This window comes from Desmodus rotundus, chromosome 3, assembly GCF_022682495.2.
Source record: "Desmodus rotundus isolate HL8 chromosome 3, HLdesRot8A.1, whole genome shotgun sequence".
Classification (NCBI taxonomy): domain Eukaryota; kingdom Metazoa; phylum Chordata; class Mammalia; order Chiroptera; family Phyllostomidae; genus Desmodus; species Desmodus rotundus.
In genome coordinates this window covers 153,013,562-153,019,561 of record NC_071389.1, presented here as the reverse complement: position 1 = coordinate 153,019,561, position 6,000 = coordinate 153,013,562, and positions in this window count along the sequence as shown.

Here is a 6,000-nt window from a genome sequence, read left to right as displayed (position 1 = left end):
GTGGCCGCAGAGCCCTGGTTCTTATAGGCGCCGGCACGTCTGGACCAAGGCCCAGGGCAGGCTGGGAAATGGAGTCTACGTCCAGTCCCCCCGCTCCGTGGCATGCTGGGAATTGGAGGCACCGACCAGCTCGAAGCCGAAACTCTCGGAGCTAACTGGCTCAGGAGGCAGTGTCTGTGCTGCAGCGGACCCTGGGAAAGCGAGTTAGGTGCCGCTGCAGCCTTTTGAAGAGGGGAAGACACTCAGCTACAGAGCTTCAATGACTAAACGAATTCTCTAAAACTACCCTTTTCCTTTCGACAGGACCACACTCCCATGCCTACAAAAGAAAACAATCCTCCCTAACTCGTTCATGGGAGATCTTAGTCTTAAGCAGCAAGACGTGCCGCAACCTACCCAAGATATGGAGAAAATACAAGCAATATATGGAGTTATCTCAATATGTATTGATGGATTGGTTGTTTTCTTTCAAAGTTATTTTTACATGATCATTGATCTTCACAACTTTGCACCCACTTTTAAGATGGTATAAACGAAGACTCAGAAGTTATATGTTATTTGTCAAGGACACCCTGACGTGGTTTCCCATTCATTCAGAATAGTTCATGTCTCTTTCTTGACTTAAAAGGCCCTACAAGAGATAGGCACCACCTCTCTCCCCCCCATCCCCAGTCCTATGTCCTCTTGTTTCCCTCTACTTTTCCTTACCCTTACTCTGCTGGAACACTGGCCCACTGGCCTCCTTCAGCTCCTTCAACAGGACAATCATGCTCTCATCTGGGGGGCTTTTGCCTGGAACACAATTTCACCAGCTAGCCACATCCGCCCTCACTTAATATTTGCCCAAATGCCCCTTTATCAAAGACCTTCTCTAACCATATTTCTAAAATAGTGCTGCTCCTGCCCTGGCCAGGTAGCTCAGCTTGTTAGAGCGTTGTCCAGCACACGGAAAGGTTGCGGGTTTGATTCCCCGTCAGGGCACATGCCTACCTTGTGACTTCAATCCCCCCGTGGCGCCGCTTAGTGGAGGCAACCTACGGATGACATCGATGTTTCTTTCTCTCTTTCCCTTCCCTCTCTCTAAAAACCAATAAACATACCATCGGGTGAGGATTATAAATAAATAAACAAATAAATACATGGTGCCCCTTAGTCTCTATCCTCTTGCCTTGCATTTCTGAGTATTTACCACCTGACATGTATTTATCTTTTCTCACTTGACTAAATTCCATGAGAAAGGAATTGTTTTGTTTGCTGTATGGTCAGTACCGAGTACAAAGCCTGGTATTTGACAATTAGGAGCTCAGTAGATATTTACTGGATATTGAATTGATGGATGGCAGGACTTAAACTCAGGTTAGGCGGGTTCCAAAGCCTAACTTTCCACTCAACCAATAACTATGGAGCCAGATCTAGAGGTTGGGTGGCTTGGAAAAAAAAATGCCACAAATTCCATCCCTCCCCCCAGGTGACATTAGAGACTCTAAGAGGCTAAGAAACAATACTGCAAAATGAAACAGCAGCGGATCACAAAAAGCAGTCCTTAGGGTACCGTGTACTGGTCATCTCCCTATTGCCGAAATGTAGGTGTGATATAACATGCGCTCGATCCTGGAGCCAGATGGCCAGAAAACAAACCCCAGCTCCTCTGCTCGCTAGTAGTGTGACCCTTAACAAGGTATGTCACTTCCCTGTGCCATAGCTTATGCATCTGGAAGATGGGGACAACAGCATGGATCTTACAGGGTTTTGTGAAGATTAAATAGTTAATAAAGTATAAAATGTTTATAGCACAGTCAGTGCTATGTCAATGTTCATGATTCTGTTTTCCCTGAACACAGAAGACAAAAAGGAAGACAAGGCCCCAGACCACTCTGTGAATCAGTGGCATGAGTAACGAAAAACAGCCTAAAAGTCATGTGGGTAGGCTAAAAACGGTTTCATATGCCTACACATCCAGAGTTTGAGCAGTCATGGAGATTTATCAGGGTGCCATCCGCCTCAGTGCCCAAGTTTTGTTGGTTAATGATACCAAACTAGATGACAGCCAAAGCAAAGTTTTTCTTTAAGACAGCAGAATCTCATTTGGCAATAATCTCTAGATCAGTCAAAATACTACCTGAACTGCCCTGGCCAGTGTGGCTCAGTTGGTTAGAGTGCTGTCCTACAAAGCGAAAAGCGGCCAGTTCCACTCCCAGTCAGGGCACATGCCTGGGTGGTAGCCTGTCACTGATGAGAGGCAACTGAACAAAGTTTCTCTTCCTCCCTTCCCCCTCTCTAAAAATAAATAGATAAAATCTTAAAAATCAATGAAGTTATCCTTGGATGAGGATTTTTCAATTAGCAATAATTGCGACTCGGATAAACCTCATTGGCTGTAGCTCAGGTGAGGATTTTTTTTTTTTTTTTAAGTATAAAATAAGGACTGTGCACCTCATCTTATGCAAATATATAAAAACATAGATTCACCTAATAGGTAAATGGGTTATTACCCATGCAGAACAAAATAGTATAATACTACAATAAATAATACATTAATATTTTTTAATAGCAAGTTCCCTTATAATTGACATCAATCCAATTGAAAATTTTAATTTATATATAACCTTTAAACCTCTGAATTGGAGAAGGCCAATGTTAGACTTAGTTGCAATTTCCAAGGTAACGTGTTGAATAGGCCTATGTTCATAAGGAACGACACAGTAGAGATCTGGAAGTGAATAGGAAAGTTGAAAAAAGAAAAAGGAGGAAGTGGAACAGATGGAAGTTTAAAGCCAAGGGTAAAATACAAGGTCATCAAAAGAGATTAAAAAAAAAAAAGGAAAAATTATGTATTAACGATACAGAAAACAGAAAGTACCAATGGCATTAATCTCATTTCTTTTTCAGCTTGTTCTATTTTGCAGTGGTAGTAACTTCTTCCTCAGGTAAGCCTTGGAGTTCATATAATAAAAGAAAAATTTAATCATAAACTAAAAAATATTCTAGTAGAAAAGCCTTAGCCCACACTTAAGAAAATATAGCATTTTTTAAAAGAAGAATGATGTACAATTACTCTGCATGAAATGGTGTACAGGGTGGGGCAAAAGTAGGTGTAGTTGTTCATATGGAAAATAATACAATAATAACTAATAATACAAGAATAAACTCTGTTTCGAGTACTCACAACTATACCCTTACTTTTGCCCCACTCTGTATAAATTATGCAGCTAGGTGGGGCATTTGTGCCATTTCTGTTGAGGCTGTGGAGTTCTCAAAACAGTCCAGTGGAGGCAAACTGACCAAAGGTGTCCAACCTTTTGGCATCTCTGGGCCACACTGGAAGAAGAGTTGTCTTGGGCCACACACTAAATACACTGTGACACATAACCACAAAAAAATCTCAGGTTTTAAGTAAATTTACGATTTTGTATTGGGCTGTATCCATAGCATACTGGGCTGTGAGTTGGACGCCCCTGCTAGAGGAACCATCTGTGGCCAAGGAAACTAAGGATTCAGAAAAGTGATAAAATGGCTCTACTTTAGCTCTCTCGTCCCAAGTTATATGGAATTGCTAAGTAGTGGCCAGAGAAAAAACCTACAGTGAAGGAGGGAGAAGCTCAGTCCTGACTTCAAATATTGGCACCCCTTTCAAAACTGAATGCTGAAGCTCCATTCAACCCTTCACAATAGTTTGCAAGACAATCTGTGCAGCAACCCTATACAAAGGCCTCTCCCAGAATATTTGGGGACACCAAGGGTTTTTAGAACACTCCTTCATTAGGCACAAATTAGAAATGGCTAGTTCCATTATGCCACACTTTCTTCACTTGCCATGCCTCTCCGTGCTCCCTCAACCGACAGTGGTGAGATCATGATCTAGCCTCACAACACACCCAGTGCCTGATGGCCCCTGGCTCCCAGGAGTGAGAACAAATGCCCCTCGCGTGGACCTCACTTTCTCGGGGCTTCCAGACTCCAGTGGTCTTGTATTCATTGTACTGTAATCTCTTTCCAGGCAGCATGACCACTCCCACTTCTCCTCCCTTTAAATGACTTCTTAAAGAAATCACTTATGTGGGCAAACACTGTTCTTGTGCCATAATACTGGAAAACAATCTTAATCTTATTTACTGGACACATTTCACGTAGTAACTCGTACTCAATCCTTAGAGTCCTGCAATGACCCCCCCTTTTCATTTCTCAGCAACTCCTTTCTAACTGTCAAGTCTTTATACGGCAGATTCTTCTAGATGAACCTATTACCTTCAAGGGAACAGACCAGAAAATGCTAAGTCAAATAGGACACTACTCTACTCTTAGGAGGGCCTAAATCCTGAACATTCTCCTTCTCATACCCTCCACCCTCCCTCTGACAGAAATATTAAACTATCCATTTTTTAAAAGATTTTATTTATTTATATTTAGAGAGCGTGGAAGGGAAGGAGAAAGAGAGGGAGAGAAACATCAATGTGTGGTTGCTCTCACACGCCCTGCACTGGGGAACCTGGCCTGCAACCCAGGCACGTTCCCTGACTGGGAATTGAACCGGTGACCCTTTGATTTGCAGGCTGGCACTCAATCCACTGAGCCACACCAGCCAGGGCTAAACCATCTATTTTAAATATCTACTGTCACACTGTTTAAAAGGTAAAAGCCAGCAAATGTTACTTCTAGGAACATCTTAGAGATACCTGCAAAAAATATGAAGATGCATGTTCAAATGGACCTAACCTAAAAGGCACCCACAGGGTATGGCCCTTTTTTAGAAAGAATGATGCGGTACTATGAAGTCTAATAGAAGATGTTCAAGCTATGCTGCATAAATACAAAAAGCAAATTGCAGGTCATTAGTAAAACATGAGCCCATCTGAGTATCTGTGTGTGTGAGACAGACAGACAGACAGACAGACATGGGGGGGAGGTAATTTTTTTCAGTGCTGATCCCTATGGAGTGAAACTAGGAGCTAAATGGTAAGCTATAGCCTTCTTAATTGTTTGCACTTATCACTTTGTGTGTGACTTTCATGATGAAAAAGCAAGTTTTAAATTTTCATTAAATTGGAAGGATAGTGAACAGATACGATTTTTAAAGGAAGTTGAATAAGCACAATGTTTTAGCACTATACCAATTCTTACCAATTATATAGTTTGGGCACTATAAATATTTTTGAACCGAAAGAAAGCCTAAGAGATTTTCTGATTAATTTCAGGATCTGTGACTACAAACTTGTATAAGTTTATTTCTATAAATTTGAAGACTACTCTAAAAAAGCCCCCTAATGCCAAGTAAAAATAGTAAGTGTAAATTTATAATAAATATATTAATAGAATTCTATGTATCATTTGCAGTCAACAAGTGTCACTGATTCAGATTTAGAAGGGACCTTAAAAGTCATCTAGACCAACCCTCCTAGCCTAACATTATTCAGACAGAATAGAAAAAAACAAAACACAACAGGAGCCTCCAGAGAGAGCGACTTCCTTGAAGCTGAGCAGCAGTCCTAGAGACATGGTGTAACTAGAAAGTCCCCCAAAGCGGAGACGAGACATATGGTAATCATTCTCTAAAAAATTATTTTGGCCTAAGATGTCAAGTTGCCAGGTCAGTTCTAAACAAGTTAGATCACTTATCTTCCAAAGTTTTCAACTTTTTTCTAACCAGAAGAAATCATACCGTGTTGCAGGTTGATTTTAATGAACAAAAACCTCTGTATAAAAACATTTAAACTTTATCAAATGCTTTAAAAACACACACGCATACAGACCCAAATTCAATACATAATCTTTGAAAGTTATCTTCTTCACTTCTACATAATATGTAAAGGGATTTCTGGATAAAACTTTACATGTGAAAAAGAAAGACCCATATTCTTACACACGTAAACCCACACACAATCATTCTTTAATGAATAACAAAAATATATGATAAGAATGTGAATGGGATCAGAATGAATTTTTTGTAAAGCTTAAATAAAAGAACACTAAACAAATAAAAGAACTTCCCACACCAAGAGAAAA